Source organism: Aquarana catesbeiana, linkage group LG01, assembly GCF_042186555.1.
Source record: "Aquarana catesbeiana isolate 2022-GZ linkage group LG01, ASM4218655v1, whole genome shotgun sequence".
Classification (NCBI taxonomy): Eukaryota; Metazoa; Chordata; class Amphibia; order Anura; family Ranidae; genus Aquarana; species Aquarana catesbeiana.
The window spans coordinates 862,890,517-862,909,236 of NC_133324.1; the positions used below are offsets into that span (position 1 = coordinate 862,890,517).

The 18,720-nt window shown below is 41.7% G+C and overlaps 1 protein-coding gene across 3 annotated transcripts in view; it reads left to right on the top strand.

The window, feature by feature from the left end:
* Positions 1–18,720, top strand: part of KCNIP4 (potassium voltage-gated channel interacting protein 4) — a 913,124-nt gene that overhangs the window by 650,132 nt on the left and 244,272 nt on the right. The window lies entirely within an intron of this gene.

An 18,720-nucleotide genomic window follows, 5' to 3' on the forward strand; every position in this document is an offset into this window, starting at 1 on the left:
TCCATTCCCTTGGCCTCCAAGATTCTGCTCTATCCTGGTTCTCTGCCTATCTATCACAGCGCTCCTTCAGTGTTACCTACAACTCTGTCTCCTCCTCTCCATTGCCCCTTTCCGTGGGGGTCCCCCCAGGGCCATCTTTAATATTGATTGGACCCTGGGCAAACATTTTATCCCCCCCCCCCCAGCTAAAAAGCTCAAAATGAGTTTACTGCAGCAGATAAGGCAGCGATTGTGATTGGCTGCCAGAGATTACAACACATCATTATTCATCATTACAGCTCACTGATTAGTTGCTAGGGTTTACAACACATCATAACCTCTCAGTGCAAATTGCGGGTGTGGCAAAACTGCACTAGCATTGAGGGGTGCGCTATGTACAGAGTGCGGGGTTGGGGGGGGTGCTACATGCATAGTGTGGGGTTGAGGGTTGCGTTATGTGTAGAGTGCAGGGGTGAGGTGGGCGCAGAGTGCAGGGGTGAGGTGGGCGCAGAGTGCAGGAGTGCACAGCTCTTCTCCCCCCCAGATTCCAGTACAGAGCTCCACTCCCCCTATGTACAAGGCAGCGATTGTGATTGGCTGTAAATTGCTGGTGTGGCAAAAATGCACTAGCATTGAGGGGTATCCCTTCTTCAGTCTATCATGAATGCTACTGCGAGACTTATCCACCTTACCAACCGTCCAGCGAATTAAATTCAAAATACTAACCACAACATACAAAGCCATTCACAACTCTGCCCCGAGCTACATCGCCAATCTTGTCTCCAAATATCACACAAACTGTCCTCTCTGCTCTTCTCAAGACCTTCTACTCTCAAGCTCCCTCGTCTCCTCCTCCTATGCTCATCTCAATGATATCTCTAGAGCCTCTCTCATCCTCTGGAACTCGCTACTTCAACCTGTCCAGCTATCCCCTACTCTTTTACCTTCAGGCGATCCCTGAAAACTCATCTCTTCAGGAAAGCCTATCACGTCTCCAACTAATCTTTTACCACTTCCATCAGCTCATTCCCCAGTTACAACCTTTTGTACCACCTGCCTCACCCTATTAGATGGTAAGCTCTTCTGAGCAGGGCCTTCTTAACCCTCTTGTATTTTATTGTATTATAACTGTATCGTCTCCCTTTTATATTGTAAAGCACTGAGTAAACTGTTGGCGCCATATAAATCCTGAATAATAATTATATTGTCAGCAGTTATCTAAACTATTGAGACATCACCCACTTTGTCAGAAGTCATCCTTGCTATTGGGACATCACCTGTCTTATCAGCAGTCATCTGAGCTGCTGAGACCCCACCTACTTTGTGAGCCGTCATCTGAGTTTCTGAAACCCCACCTACTTTGTCAACAATCATCTGAGCTTCTGAGACCCCACCTACTTTGTCATCAGTCATCGAAGTTGCTGATACCCCATCTACTTTGTCAGAAGTCATCTGAGCTTCTGATACCCCACCTACTTTGCCAGCAGTCACCTGAGCTTCTGATACCCCACCTACTTTGCCAGCAGTCATCTGAGTTTCTGAAACCCCACCTACTTTGTCAGCAGTCATCTGAACTGCTGAGACCCCACCTACTTTATCAGCAGTCATCTGAGCTTCTGAGGCTCCACCTACTTTGTCAACAGTCATCTGAACTTCTGAGATCCCACCTACTTTGTCAGCATTTATCTGAGTTGCTGAGACCCCACCTACTTTGTCAGCAGTCATCTGAGCTGCTGAGACCCCACCTACTTTATCAGCAGTCATCTGAGCTTCTGAGGCTCCACCTACTTTGTCAACAGTCATCTGAACTTCTGAGATCCCACCTACTTTGTCAGCATTTATCTGAGTTGCTGAGACCCCACCTACTTTGTCAGCAGTCATCTGAGCTGCTGAGACCCCACCTACTTTATCAGCAGTCATCTGAGCTTCTGAGGCTCCACCTACTTTGTCAACAGTCATCTGAGCTCCTGAGATCCCACCTACTTTGTCAGCAGTTATCTGAGTTGCTGAGACCCCACCTACTTTGTCAGCAGTCATCTGAGCTGAAGAGACCCCACCTACTTTGTCAGCAGTCATCTGAGCTTTTGAGATCCCACATACTTTGTCAACAGTCATCTGAGCTTCTGATACCCCACCTACTTTGTCAGCAGTCATCTGAGCTTCTGATACCTCACCTACTTTGTCAGCAGTCATCTGAGCTGCTGGAACATCACTTTCCCTTTTCCACAGTCTTTTATCTTATAGTTATTATGATGTTACAAAACCTACAAGATATAATTTCAGCTACACATATTTATGAAAGATGAATTTGTCTCAAGTCAGTTATTTACTTTCTCTTCTATTATTCAGCTCAGCGGTGGAAGTGCACTGATGAATATAAATGTCATTTTGTGGTTTAGTTGCCCTTTAAATTTATGTGTATTACTTTGAACTTTTAAAAGAACAGAAACAATCTAGACAATTATGGAGCTTTTATTAATGACGTGTCCCCCTACACAACATTTTACCATGAGATATGATAAAGCGCTGATTTATTTCTGGTCTATCTGCCTGTAGGTTTTTCAACTGACAGCAAGCAAACACATCTTAATTAATTGTCAGAAATAGGAAAAAATGTTTCCAAATAATGGAATACCCAGACGCCATCTTCCATAGATATGTGATCAAAACAGATGATTTCAGCTAATATGAATAATATGTGCCTGGTCATGGCCGTAGTCCAGATCCATTAAATTTGACAGTAGAGAGGCGTCTCAGGAGGAGTGATTCTGGCCGGGGAATATTAAATGTGAAAAGTAAAACATAATTCCATATAAAAAGCACAAATGACAGTTATAAACATGTGAATATCAACGTTCATATGCGTGTTTAGGGCAATATTTAGTAGAAAAAAAATACTTTTTATTGCAGATTTTAAATTGTATCAGCTCTGAAAGCTTCTCAGTGACACCAGTATTGGATGGATTACAGGCACAGCTGTGATATGAGAATTGAAAGAGGGGTTTGGGATAAAGAGGTATCCCAGGAAAGCAGAGGAGAATGAACCATGGTATACCATTTGAAAAATATCTTATTAGCTTTATTGATCTTTAAATAGTATGTTAAAAACCACTAAGAATTAACAGAGTGGAGTAATTATCCAATATACCCAACTATAATAAAAGAAACAAACACATACAGTTGGACAACGTTGTCACAATATGGCACCAGAACTAAAAGCCCCATGCACACATGCACATGCACCACATACACAGTGGTATTCTATGATGCTGCTTTAATGTAAAGCTAAGAATTTCATATATATATATATATATATATATATATATATATAATCTCACAAAAGTGAGTACACCCCTCACATTTTGAAAAATATTGATTTGATTATATCTTTTCATGTGACAACACTAAAGAAATTACACTTTGCTACAATGTAAAGTAGTGAGTGTACAGCTTGTATAACAGTGTAAATTTGCTGTCCCCTCAAAATAACTTAACACACAGCCATTAATGTCTAAACCGCTGGCAACAAAAGTGAGTACACCCCTAAGTGAAAATGTTTAAATTGGGCCCAAAGTGTCAATATTTTGTGTAGCTCAATAGAGCTTCACAGGTTGCCACTGGAGTCATCTTCCACTTCTCCATGACAACATCACGGAGCTGGTGGATGTTAGAGACCTTTCGCTCCTCCACCTTCCATTTGAGGATGCCCCACAAATGCTCAATAGGGTTTAGGTGTGGCCTGCTTGGCCAGTCCATCATCTTTACCTTCAGCTTCTTTAGCAAGGCAGTGGTCGTCTTGGAGGTGTGTTTGGGGTCATTATCATGTTGGAATACTGCCCTGCGGCCCAGTCTCCGAAGGGAGGGGATCATGCTCTGCTTCAGTATGTCACAGTACATGTTGGCATTCATGGTTCCCTTAATGAACTGTAGCTCCCCAGTGCCGGCAGCACTCATGCAGCCCCAGACCATGACACTCCCACCACCATGCTTGACTGTAGGCAAGACACACTTGTCTTTGTACTCCTCACCTGGTTGCCGCCCCACGCGCTTTACACCATCTGAACCAAATACGTTTATCTTGGTCTCACCAGTTGACAGTACATGGTTCCAGTAATCCATGTCCTTAGACTGCTTGTCTTCAACATACTGTTTGCATGCTTTCTTGTGCATCATCTTTAGAAGAGGCTTCCTTCTGGGATGACAGCCATGCAGATCAATTTGATGCAGTGTGCAGCGTATGGTCTGAGCACTGACAGGCTGCCCCCCACCCCTTCAACCTCTGCAGCAATGCTGGCAGCACTCAAACATCTATTTCCCAAAGACAGCCTCTGGATAGGACGCTGAGCACATGCACTCAACTTCTTTGGTCGACCATGGCGAGGCCTGTTCTGAGTGGAACCTGTCCTGTTACACCGCTGTATGTTCTTGGCCACCATGCTGCAGCTCAGTTTCAGGGTCTTGGCAAACTTGTTATAGCCTAGGCCATCTTTATGTAGAGTAACAATTCTTTTTTTCAGATCCTCAGAGACTTCTTTGCCATGAGGTGCCATGTTGAACTTCCAGTGACCAGTATGAGAGAGTGAGAGCGATAACACCAAATTTAACACACCTGCTCCCCATTCACACCTGAGACCTTGTAACACTAACAAGTCACATGACATGGATGGAAAAATGGCTTATTGGGCCCAATTAGGACATTTTCACTTAGGGGTGTACTCACTTTTGTTGCCAGCGGTTTAGACATTTATGGCTGTGTGTTGAGTTATTTTGAGGGGACAGCAAATTTACAATGTTATGCAAGCTGTACACTCACTACTTTACATTGTAGCAAAGTGTAATTTATTCAGTGTTGTCACATGAAAAAATATAATAAAATATTTACAAAAATGTGAGGGGTGTACTCACTTTTGTGAGATACTGTATATATCTTACATGGATAGTATTTGACCTAGATACACCAGTATGCTCATAGCTAGGTGTCCATTAGAGACTGATATTATGACCAATGTACATTGATTGATGGAATTCCTGGAAGATTAAGGTTGGAGCAAAGGTAATTATAGGCTGATCCAATATTGTACATGGATCAGCGTCCCGGATATAAAGCAAGCCGATCAGAACTAGACAAGTCCTTTAAGCACAGTGATTCATGCAGTACTGCAAGTATAATTAGGCACGTGAACACAGCTGGTAAGTGCATGGTACATTTGAGTGCTTTTGAGTATTCATTTGATATGTAAGGGGGAACAGGTATGTGAAAGGATGGCAAACACATGATACAGCCCAGAGGCTCTCACCACTTCGTTGCAGTGTCTGAAGCCGTCTCCATTCAGTCCGGTCCATGCTTACCTAAGAATCACTGAGATGAAGATCAATGCTGCTATATTAGCTAGGATTTGAAAAGTGTCCATGCAAGACAGCGCTGGCGTAGTCTGTTGTGTCCTGACTGTGCATAGGAGTCGCTGATCAGTTGACTGGGAGGTAAACTATGGTGGCTCATGAGTCAAAAAACAGCAGACTTGTCCATAGAGACCAAGGAAAGATGACAGTGCGGCAAAGCCACACAGATTTGCTGGGGCGTATGGCAGAGCATGAGGCTAGACTGGAGCTACCTTCTTTGACGGCTGCAGCGCGGACCTACTTTGTACCGAATCACGGCTATGGCGTGGACTTACTTTGTACCGAATGACGGCTACAGAGTGGACCTACATAGTACTGAATGACAGCTACAGCGCGGACCTACTTTGCCGGGAGGCCGTCAATAGACGTCCTCCCCTTTGCGCGCGCTGTGATCACCGAGTCAATGAGACTTGGGTGATCACAGATCGGAGTAAGGGGCCGATCCCAGCCCCCTACCACATAATCAGCTGTCAGCCAATGACAGCTGATCACGTGATGTAAACAGAAGATGGGTAATCGTTTATTTTTTGTCCTCACGCTGATAGCGTGAGGAGAAAACAAACCCAATCACTGGCTTCTGTGCAAGGGACATCAGTCCTGAAGAGGAAGAGGCGAAGCCGCCTCATCTGTGCCCACCAGTACCACCTGCCAGTGCCCACAGTGCCACGAATCAGTGCCCACCAGTGCATAACTGCCAGCAACCAGTGCCACCTATCAATGCCCATGAGTGCCACCTATCAATGCCCACCAGTGGTGCCTCATCAGTGCCATCTAGCAGTGCTGCCTATTAGTGTCACCTACCAGTGCCGATCAGTGCCCATCACTGCCACCCATCAGTGCCCATCACTGCCACCATCAGTGCCCATCACTGCCACCTATTAGTGCCCTTCAGTGCCGCCCATCAGTCTCACTCATCAGTGCCACCCATCAGTGCCACCTCTCAGTGCCCACCAGTGCCACCTCATCAGTGACCACCAGTGCCACCTCATCGGTGCTCACCAGTGCCACCTATTAGTGCCCATCAGTGTCCCCTTATCAGTGCCCATCAATGCAGCCTATCGGTGCCCATCAGTGCAGCCTATCAGTGCAGCCTCATCAGCGTACATCAATGAAAGAGAAAAATGTACGTTAATCTGCCTGTACGTGCCCTTCTGCTGCAGTATATCTGCGAGAGGCGGTCGGGAAGTGGCTAAGTGGTGCTCCTGGCTCCTCCTCTTCTCGGGTGCCCCATTGGAGAAGAGCTCTCCTTCAGGACACCTATGTGGACCCGCGCTCCCATGTCCTGCTGTTGCATCCATTGACACAGACAGCAGGACTCGGCCCCCGCCCCTGGCTCCCACGTCATTGGATTTGATTGACAGCAGCGGTAGCCAATGGTCAGTCTATCCATTTAGGACCCAAGACAATGGCTGGAGCTGGTGTGCTCGTCCTCATCGCTAGAAAGACCAGGTTCAGGTAAGTAAAAAGGGGGCTTTGGGGGCTGCTGCATCACAGGAGGTTTTTCACCTTAATGCATAGAATGCATTAAGGTGAAGAACGTCAAGGGTTTACAACCCCTTTAATGGTAAATGCTAGTTTTTTTTTACTGGAACCAGAAGTATGGCTTGTTATGGGTTTTTTTTAAAATCATACTTACCTAGGTGGATGGAGCATCTGCTCCCCACTGCCTCTAAGGCTGAGAACTAAGAAAATCAAGAAAGTGCTGATCACTTGGTTCTCAGAGCTCCTAGAGCAGAGAGCTGCTAACTGTCAGTCACCTCTGTCTGCTATGCCCCCAACCCCACGCTCACTGGAGTGCTGGGCTGTGGAAGGGGCAGGAGTGGACAGCTCAGACTCTTAGAGGCTCACTGAGAGGCCGAACCGGTCCAGGCATGTGGGAGGATCCCAACTTTAATGTCACAATCTTACCCCAGTCTGGACCGACTCTGTGATGTCAGCTGACAGCACGCTTCAGCCCGCTGTCTGCTGAAACTGGGTCACAGGAGTGCAGAGCAAACTGCACTCCTGTGATCCATGAGAGGTACAGACAAACGAGCTTTGGCTGTACTTTTCCTTTAAGACAGGAAGACTGTAATGTGGACAGTCGCATTTAGAATGTGAGAGGGAGGGTGTGTGGGGTTGGGGGTAATTGGCAGGACCTGACAAGAGTGAACAGCGCAGAAGTGCTTTTAGAATATAAGGTCCTCAAAACTCGCAGCAAGGTAGAACATATCTGGAAGTGGATAAACTCCTGTTTAAATGGTAAAAGTAGCTCCTGACAGCTGGAGTGACAGGAATTAGCAGAATATATAAGGAGGGCTTTAAACTCCCCTTCGGCTCAGTGTTGGAAAATGCCATGGCAAGTATGTTGCCAAACTGACTACAATAAATTAAAATTTGACAGCTGCATTTGCTATGCACTTGCGTGATGTGTCTTCTGCGAATTTCTGATAGCTATAAGTTTTCTCTTTTAGCTTATATGGCAACTGCTATGAAAGTTCCGAAATTGTAACAGTCTATATGCAGTGCTAAAGTAAAATACCTTTTTTGTGATCTAGTACAGTGGTCTCCAAACTGTGGCCCTGGGGCCTGGATGCGGCCCTTTGCTTGCTTTTATAGGGCCATTGGAGCATTATTCCCCCCACTCTCAGCAACAGTAGGGCATAGTTCCTGTCACTGACAATTGGGCATTATTCCTCTCACTGACACCAATGATGGGACACTATTCCTCCCACTGACACCAATGGATAGCACACTATTCCTCTCATTGGCACCAATGATGGCACACTATTCCTCCTATTGATACCAACGATGGAGCACTGTTACTCCCCTAATACCAATCATTGGACATTTTTCCCCCCTCTGGTGCCAGGACATGTCTACTTCCATTGGCCACAGTGCTCCCCCCAAAAGTTTGAAGGACAGTAAACTGGCCCTTTGTTTAGAAAGTTTAGAGACCCCTGATCTAGTACATGAAATGATGCACCTCAATCCTTCATAGTACAAGCAGGAAAAAATCAAGGAATGCCCATGGGACTTTATTGAGGTACATCAGACATAAACACAATTTATATAAAACTAATTCTTTATTTTAAATAAGATAAACACCAATTTACCCTTCCAATGCAAAAAATATTAATAATAGAAAAGAGCTGTTTTAATGTTGTCAATTTCAATAGCATGATCAAGTAATAATCATGACTTTATACCTTGTTTTGGTGTCAAAGCTTTTCAGAATTAGAAATTAGACAAACAAAAAGAATGCATCATGAATCTCAATGCATTTTGTCAATATTTATTCATTTCATCAGGAGTGGAAGCTACTGACAAGATATCTACAATGTAAAAGACTAAGATTAAAAATATGCATCACAATAGTAATATAACAATACCCGCCAAAGGGGACAATAAAAATCAACCCTGTCAATGGGCTGGGTGTTGGGCTCCACTCCTGGGTCCTGTCTCGTTGTTGGTGGTTCCATTGGTTTGGGCTCGACTCTTACTGCTCATAAAGCCCAGTTGCCCAGTGTATTTTTTCTATGAAAGCAATGTGCACACTATCTGTAGTCTTAGTGCTGTTGCACCCATTGAGTCCTCCTTGGCCTATGTGTTTCTTTTTGCACATTGGTCTGCTGTTGGCCCTACACGATGTCCATTGTTTGTAACCTTATCTTTTTTACTTTTCTGTTTGAAAAAGAAAAAGAAAAAAATCAATAAAATTGTTAATTATAAATAAAAAACAAAACAAAAATCAACACTTTCAAATCAGCTCTAAAAGAAAATCCCGTAATCTCTTATTTTAACATTGTAGATACCTTGTCAGTAGCTTCCACTCCTGATGACGTGAATTAATATTCATGAAATGCGTTGAGATTTGTGACACGTTCTATCACTTTGTTTAATTTTTAATTCTGTGAATCTTTGTCACGAATACAAAAAAAAAAGATATGAAATCATGATTATAGCTTTATCATGCTAATGATATTGACAACAGTAAATCGGCTCTTTTTTTAGATTTTTAATACTTTTTTGCATTTGAACAGTTTTTATTATGTTTAAAATAATTAGTTTTATATACATTTTATTTAAGTCTAATGTACCCTGATAAAGCTTTATCATGCTAATGATATTGACAACAGTAAATCGGCTCTTTTTTAAGATTTTTAATACTTTTTTGCATTTGAACAGTTTTTATTATGTTTAAAATAATTAGTTTTATATACATTTTATTTATGTCTAATGTACCCTGATAAAGTCTCATGAACGTTCCATGATTTTTTTCATGATAGTGCTAAAGTGTTTATTTTATTCTGTTCTGTTTATGAGTTCAGGAAGTTTGGGCAAACTCTTTCTCTAATATATAATCTGCTGATGACATCAAAGAGCGAAGTCAGAACTGCACAACTTTGGTGTCACTCACTGGAAGTATTGAAGCTAATGCATCAACACATCAGCCAAGTATCTGGCAATTTCAGGGGAGGTCAAGGCAGGCAGTCAGTCAGCATATTTCTCTCCGCACAGATGTCTTATGAGCGCTGTCTGATTTGTCATCTTCTTCTTCCTCTATGAAATCTAGATCCAAGATGGACTGTGATTTACAGCTGTAGACTGTGCTTAGAGCAGCGGCAGAGGGCAGACCTCAGAGGTCATTGACTATAATGACTGACCGCTGTGATAATTTGAGGAAGACTTACAGTATATATATATATATATTGATTTTGTTTGAGTATTTTACAGCACTCAGCTTATTCTGTAAGAAACGCAATAAAAGGTGCAGCGCTAAGTGGCATGTGTGTATGAAACAAATAATAAATATATGTGACACCAACACGATAGGATTGGTTGTGTACCAATAAAATACACAAGTGCTAATACATGTGTGCAAAATCAATTACTTAATAGCCACAATAAAATGAAACAAGTGACATGTGTCTATGAGACAAATGGTAAATATATGTAACACCACCACGATGTAAACACAAATACCTAATAAAATTGGTTTAGTACCAATAATAAAGTGCATAAATGCTAATATAACATAAGTGCAAAATCAATTGCTGATAGCCACAAGCAGTTGAATTTGGACAACAACTTTGGGGTTCAGCTGATAATGGAAAGTCCACCTACATCCACATAAGAATGTTCACATGACAAGCTGAACAATATAAAAGAATGAAATAGAAGACTGGGAACATTATTACATTGTGATATAAAATTAAATAGTTCAACTCACCAGAATGCAGACTCAGTGGGAGCCCAAAGTATGTCACTTGCCACTGTCACCTGCCATGTGATGCAGCTTCTCACTTGCCACACTGCCTGCCACCAGATGGGGATGTCACTTGCCACAGTTCCTGCCACCAGATGAAGATGTCACTTGCCACAGTGCCTACCACCAGATGAAGATGTCACTTGCCACAGTGCCTGCCACCAGATGGGGATGTCACTTGCCACATTGCCTGCTATCAGATGGGGATGTCATTTTTTTCCCCCACCATTGCAGAGTACTTACAAGTGCACCACTGTCAGCCTCTCCTCAGTGCGGGTAAACTAGCTGCAGGCACATGTGAGTGAGAGATGAGGTCATTCTCTCTTCATGGCGTGGCTGCACCTCTGTTTAGAGCAGCCTTTGCCGCCCTGTAAGGAAGGGTGGAACAGCTGTGTGGGCAATGAGAGATGATGTCTCCTCTGTGGCAGCAGAGGCGGCATGGCCTGGTGTTGGGCCGCAGGCTACACGTTGGGGACCTCTGTGTTACAGGATCACCAAGGATTGTGCGTCTGCCACCCAGGGGGGAGGGGAGGTACTCTTACCGGAGACTGTGGACTCACGCACCAGTGGCAGTGAGTTAAACAAGCTTAGGTTGAAGACTGAAACTCTGACGGCCCATCACTGGAAATCCTGATGGCATACACGGATGTCTCGTCCAACAGATGATCATAAAATTGATCCTATAACTGGTGGCTGTCCACCACTGTCTCCATTGTATAGACTTCTGTTCCCAGTCTTCTGCTTCATTCTTTTATATTGTTCAGCTTGTCATGTGAACATTCTTATGTGGATGTAGGTGGACTTTCCATTATCAGCTGAACCCCAAAGTTGTTGCCCAAATTCAACCGTTTGTGGCTATTAGCAATTAATTTTGCACTTATGTTATATTAGCATGTATGCACTTTATTATTGGTACTAAACCAATTCTATTAGGTATTTATGTGTTTACATCGTGGTGGTGTTACATATATTTACCATTTGTCTCATAGACACATGTCACTTGTTTCATTTTATTGTGGCTATTAAGTAATTGATTTTGCACACATGTTGTATTAGCATTTATGTATTTTATTGGTACACAACCAATTCTATTGTGTTGGTGTCACATATATTTATTATTTGTTTCATAGGCACATGCCACTTAGCTCTGCACTTTTTATTGCATTTTCTACACAAATTTGTCATGTTGTAGTGTCAGCAGCTATCCGTTCCTTTCTTTTTATGATAGCGCAGTCATTTTATTTATTTTTTACTTTATTTCTATTCTGTAAGACAGACAGGACATTTGTTTTCAGTGTCTGTAAAGGAAGAAAACCGAAAATATAACTTAAAGCAAACCTGTGCATGCAGAACAAAGAAAAAGGTCCACTCTAATGCCTGCATGTCCAGTAGCATATACTCATCTGTCCTTTCCCTCTCCATCACTCTGTTCAGCTGCTAGAACAAGCCTTTTTTTTATTAATTGTGGCTTAAAGGACAGAAGTTTTTTTTTTTCTTTTCTTTTAACCTCAATACATTCTATTAAAAAAATATCTGTGTGCATGTCAATCCACCGCTGTACATGAAAGCAGCATTGCTGCTCTCTCTCCTCGCTGGCACAAACACAGCAGTGGGAGCCATTGGCTCCTGCTGCTGTCAATCACAGCTAGCGAGGAGGGAGCAGGGGGTGGGGCCAAGCTGCACTGTGTGTGTCAATGGACATACCCAGTACAGCTCGAGAGTGAGTTTGCATTAGTAGATAAGATATAAGACCATAGAAAGTGGCTTGATGTGGGGGCATTCCGCAGTGGAGAGGAGCCAGGAGCGCCTGCAGGGTGCCCGAGAAGAGGAAGATCAGGGCTGCTCTGTACAAAACCATTGTACAGAACAGGGAAATTAAAAAAAATACATTTACAATCACTTTAACCTAGTGGCAAGGAGAAAAGGAAAGATGAGAGATGAAAAATGAGATGAGATAAAAGGTGTATGCAGCTGGGGATAGAGGGGTTAAAGAGAATGTGCTGCTTTTGGCTTGCATGGGCAAAACACATATCCTTTAAAAATTACACTAAAACCTAAAAAAAAAAAACCAAAAAAACATTAAATGCTCTGCCCCTGATTTAGTGACACTTTTGAGATAAGTTGTAATGTAGATCCCCAACAATGAACTTTGAATTAACAATGAACATTTATTTACATCCTTAGGGTCTGCTGGAATCATTTTGTTATATGTTTTGTAAATGCAAAAATACTGCACAGATATTACATATGTGTTTGAAAATACCATATAGTATAGTATTCTCAAACTGATATATGCCAATATACTATTGTGCTCACATGTATAAGTGCATGCCATGCAACACCCAGTGCTTTATTTTTTCTCCAATCTCTCATGTGGCAACATACTCTTACCAAATATAATTATCCTCCAATCACATGTCATTAAACCCCTGTCACCCTTCACTCCTGAAAGCTGTACAGCTGTAGTCATAGTGTAATAAAGACACACTAAATTAAAATATAATATCATGAAATGATGCAGTGCCAGTGAATATAACAAAAAAAGTGCAAAAAAAGTAAAGTCCATATATATTCAAATAAAATCTTCCATCATCCAGCAGATCCTTGTAGTGTAACGAAAACACTGAGTGCCACCACCAAATTCCAAATGCACACTCACTACTAGACCATGAGCTGTAACAGGTACAGTGGACACAGCATGTTTTTTAGGCACAGATCCTCCCCAGGTGCATGCACTTCCTCTCTGGAATCACTCCTCTTAGGTAACAGAAAAAGACAATCAGTGCAGCCCCATCAGTGCACACCAGTGTGGCCTGATCAGTGCCACCTATCAGTGCCCATCAGTGCCTCCTCATCAGTGCTGACTCATTGGTGCCCATCAGTGCAGCCTCATCAGTGCACATCAGTAAAGGAGAAAAGTTAGCCGTTTGCAAAATTATACAACAAACTATGAAAAAAAAAATATTTTTTTTCAAAATTTACAGCTTTTTTTAATTTGTTTAGCAAAAAATAAAAAAAAAATAGTGGTGTTTAAATACCATCAAAAGAATGCTCTATTTGTTTGAAAACAAAATGATTTCATATGGGTACAGTGTTGCATGACTGTGCAATTGTCATTCAAAATGCGACAGCGCTGAAAGCTGAAAATTGGCCTGGGCAGGAAAGGGTGTAAAAGTAGGCAAGTGGTTAAATAAAGGTTTGTTGTAGAACAGAACCAGTCATCCAGGAAAAAAATATGAAAGCAAAAAAAACAGTAAAAACTCACTAAGAAAGCCGCTGATGACCCAGAATTGTACAGCAGCATGGCATCAGCACTGAGACTCTGTAAATAAATGAAAATAGAATTTGTGAAATTGTGCTCACATTTATTTGTGATTTATATGCCCCTGCATCCAATTCCTCCTGCCAGTGCACTCTTACCATATCAATTGGCCACTCATCCCAGGGCTAAATATTACACGTCTGAGCTTCCTCCCTCTTCACCAAAGCCCAAGTCAGGTATTTCCACCATTACAATTATGCCCTGTACACACGGTCAGACATTGATCAGAGATTCCGACAACAAAATCCATGGATTTTTTCCGACGGATGTTGGCTCAAACTTGTCTTGCATACACACGGTCGCACAAAGTTGTCGGAAAATCCAATCGTTCTGAATAATACACGTACATCGGGACTATAAACGGGGCAGTAGCCAATAGCTTTCATCTCTTAATTTATTCTGAGCATGCGTGGCACTTTGTGCGTCAGATTTGTGTACACACGATCGGAATTTCCAACAACGGTTTTGTTGTCGGAAAATTTTATAGCCTGCTCTCAAACTTTGTGTGTCGGAAATTCCTATGGAATTCCTATGGAAAATGTGTGATGGAGCCTTCACACGGTCGGAATTTCCGACAACAAGGTCCTATCACACATTTTCCATCGGAAAATCCGACCGTGTGTATAGGGCATTAGAGTGTTCACATAAAGAAAATATACAACAGTGCAGTAAATTCACAAACCAGGCATTTATTCCACATCAGGATGCTCACATGTACAAAGACCAGATTCATTGGCAGAATAGGTATTTCTAGTTCCATAATAGTGTGATTGGTGTCACCAGTTGATGCATTTCAATATGATTTTTTTCAAAGAATGTCACAGCTGGAGTGCAACCTCTCCTGGGCAAGCTGGACAGGAAAGGAAAAAGTGGATGATCTTGAAAGCAGGTTGTCCCCTGATAACATCTATTTGGAGGGGTTCCCTTGGAGGATGGAAGGTGAAAACGCAGCTGATTTTTTGGGTTGTTTGTTCTTTTTTGAATTTGCTGCAAATAACCTCTCTAAATAGTGGGGTATATCTATGAAGGTCCTTGCAAAAGTGGTGAACGGTCTTTAATTTTACAGAGCAAGTCGAGGTGAATGTGACTACTTTTAACTATGCTGAACATACAGACATGAGTGCTGAAAGCAGATCTATGAGCTTACAGTGAATCGTTTACTTTTTTTAACCATGCAGTGTATCCATAAACAACATGCATGTAGGTGAGCAGTTGTCTCATTTATATTTAAACTTTTTGTTTTGCCTATTACTATCATTCTGTAAGTTTGCTTAATTTTTTATCTCCTTACTGTATTTTTTGAAAAGTGTAACAGTGAAGAAACAAAGCTTTTTAAGACAATGGTTCAGGAAAAGGTCAGTGTACAGGGAAGTTTTAAGGAAAGTTACAGATTGCTGCTATAGAATAAGCTCTTATTTTTCTGTATATGCTTGGCTATATAACACTGCTCATTAATCTCAAGAGAAAGAAACTTTGTCCAGCCAATGTTACCCATAAAGCATTTCAGCAGAATGTTTTCCTTAGAATAGGTATTTCCTTATAGCTATGTAAGGTGCGTAAAGTCTGGTAACCGGATGAGAAAAATCCGCAGGCGGTTTCAGTGATTTGGGAAACTGAATTGACTATTCTCGGCAGAAAAATAACGATTGAAAATAAATTCTGTTTTCTATAAAATGTTCCAATAAATAGCCCAGGCACGTAACAAGGATGATAGCTTTGTGACTGTGTAAATGGCGTGAAGGTAGAATTGATGTTGTCAGACAAGACCTAAAATTTCTTATACATTTGAAACAACTGTTAAAGTTTTCATGATTACCTACCTAGCAGAGGAAAGTTACACTTGATAAAAATATATAATTTTTTTTTTTTATAATGTTAATGGCATCTGTCTGCTGCCAAAATAAAAAATTTTGCATCGAGTTTTAGTAAATCTTACAAGTACATTTATCCTCCAGAATCAAATTGCAAAAGTAACTTCCCCATATTGATCTTGCTATATGTGATTGAAAAATGTATGGGCCTTTTTTTTCTATAAATAATTAATAAAGTGCAAATGGTTTAAAATCTATATTGCAAAAAATATACCCCCAATTATAAAACATAAAATACTTTTTACAAAAAAAAAAATCAAGATCATGAAGCATGAAGTGTCCTTGAATATAAGTGTCTAAAAGGTTTAAAATCTTGTGTCAAAAAATATATAAAACAAAACAAAAGAAATACACGTCCATTTTTCTTCTTCCAGTAAATGCACCACTGTGAATCCACACTGTTAGAAACAATGTATCTTTCTTCTTCCTTTCAAAACCAAAACCATACATCGCGTGCAGCCAGAATCACTTACCAGAACTGTTTGATCTTAAATGCAATAAGAGCTAAAGAAGCTCACTTTTACTAACAGGCTCTTTTATATATCTTTATGAATTACCCATATCGAAATTGAACCTTTAAAAAACAAGCTCTATAATATATGTTCATGATTTGCTCCCATGTCAAAATTGCACCCAAAAAAGAGAGGAAGATACTCCAATAGTGTTATACCATTTACAGTATTTACATTGTATTCTAAAATCCTAAAATCAATTGCACTCACATTTAAATAAATAAATAATAGCGCCTCTAATTAAACCACTCAAGGAACCACAGACAGGGTGCTCACACCAGTCCAGACTTGATCACTAAAATAGCTCTGTATCCACTTTCCAGTGATATGGGTATAACCACAAACACTCCCACTCATGAGGCTCTGATGTACAGCTGTCCAAGAGTTTCTCAGTGGGTTCATTGGCTTCTAGAGCGCAAGTGATCCACACTAGATATGTAGACAGGCTGTCTCACAGCATACATGAACTCCTTTTGACACGTTTCTTCATATGGACATCATCAAGGGGTCTTGGTCATCAAGGAAGCCTAGATGATGTCCATATGAGACAACAGGGCTTTTGGAAGTCGTAAACACCAGAGATAAAGGGTAATTCTAAAGCCTGAAAAGGCCCCTAATCTCTCTTTAAGGTTCATTAGGCTCTCAAGGGAAGAGCCTTGTACGTCTCCTTTTTTTAAAATCCCACTAAAGTTGGTTCTAAGCATATAGCGGCTGCCAATGGCTCAGAGACCAAGGAAAATGTTAGAGGAGAAAGTGGGCAGCCTTGCCTTTTTGTAAAGTCGCTGACTGTTATTAACTCGTATTTGAGCCTTTGGTGCTTGATAAAATAGTTTCACCCAAGTGATAGAATCAGCACCTAGATTAAATTTTTCCAATACTTTCCACAAATACACTATCAAAAGCCTTAGTGGCTCTGTTACCTGGGTTATTCACTGGGAGTTGGCATAAATGATATAGTTATTTGAGTTTACTATACCTAACACCGCTGGAGATCCCCGCTGTGTATATGCAAGTAATTACTGATGATAATCCCGCTCTGCACTGGTGGTCCCTGACATGATAGTGACATGGTGGTCCCTAACATGGAGGTGACATGGTGGTCCCTGACATGGAGGTGACATGGTGGTCCCTGACATGGAGGTGACATGGTGGTCCCTGACATGGAGGTGACATGGTGGTCCCCGACAAGCAGCACTGGTGGTCCCTGACATTTGTCACTGATGGTCCCTGACATGGTAGTCCCTGACATTTGTCACTGGTGGTCCATGACATGGTGGTCCCTGAAATTTGGCACTGGTGGTCCCTGACATGGTGGTCCTTGACATGCGGCACTGGTGGTCCCTGACATGGTGGTCCCTGACATTCGGCACTGGTGGTCCCTGACATGGTGGTCCCTGACATTTGGCTCTGATGGTCCCTGACATGGTGGTCCCTGACATTCGGCACTGGTGGTCCATGACATGGTGGTCCCTAAAAATAGGCACTGGTGGTCACTGACATGGTGGTCCCTGACGAGCGTCACTGGTGGTCCCTGACATGGTGGTCCCTGACATTTGGCACTGGTGATCACTGACATGGTGGTCCCTGACAAGCGGCACTGGTGGACATTTATAAGCTACACTGGTTTACATTTATATACTCCTCCGGGTGCTTCGGTTTCCTCCCACACTCCAAAGACATGCTGGTAGGTTAATTGGGTCCTGTCTAAATTGTCCCTAGTATGTATGAATGTGAGTTAGGGACCTTAGAGTGTAAGCTTCTTGAGGGTAGGGACTGATGTAAATGTACAATATATATGTAAAGCGCTGCGTAAATTGACAACGTTATGTAAGTACCTGAAATAAATAAATAAATAAAAATTTATATAAAATGCATTAAATTTATTAATTGAATTTAAATGTATTTATTAAATGCATTAAATTAATATTATGTTAATATGCATATTAAAATGCTTTACATTTATAAAGCTGTAACCTATCATACCGTGTGCTATGTATGGTTTGCTGGCTGCAGAATGAGGGGTGTTATTTATGTAGAAGTGGGGGAGTTCACATTTACATGTACAAGCCTAGTGTGCCTCCCACATTCACTCCCATCCCAAGGATTCATGGGAAATGTAGGCTGATTACAGTTAGAGAGAGAGAAGAGGATATGATGCAATCACTGTTCTAAGAGATCCTCCCTGCCAGAAAAGATGATGCATTTTTTAAATCAGAAAACTGACTTCCTGAAAATTCAATCAGTCATATCTCTTAAACGTTAAGAAATTTCACAAATGTTATAACTGTTTAGTGTTTTGTATGTGTGTATGTGTGGTGGGAGGTGTAATAATGGGGGCTTTTTGAAAATCCCGGAGCTTGACCTTAAATGCAATAAGAGCTAAAGAAG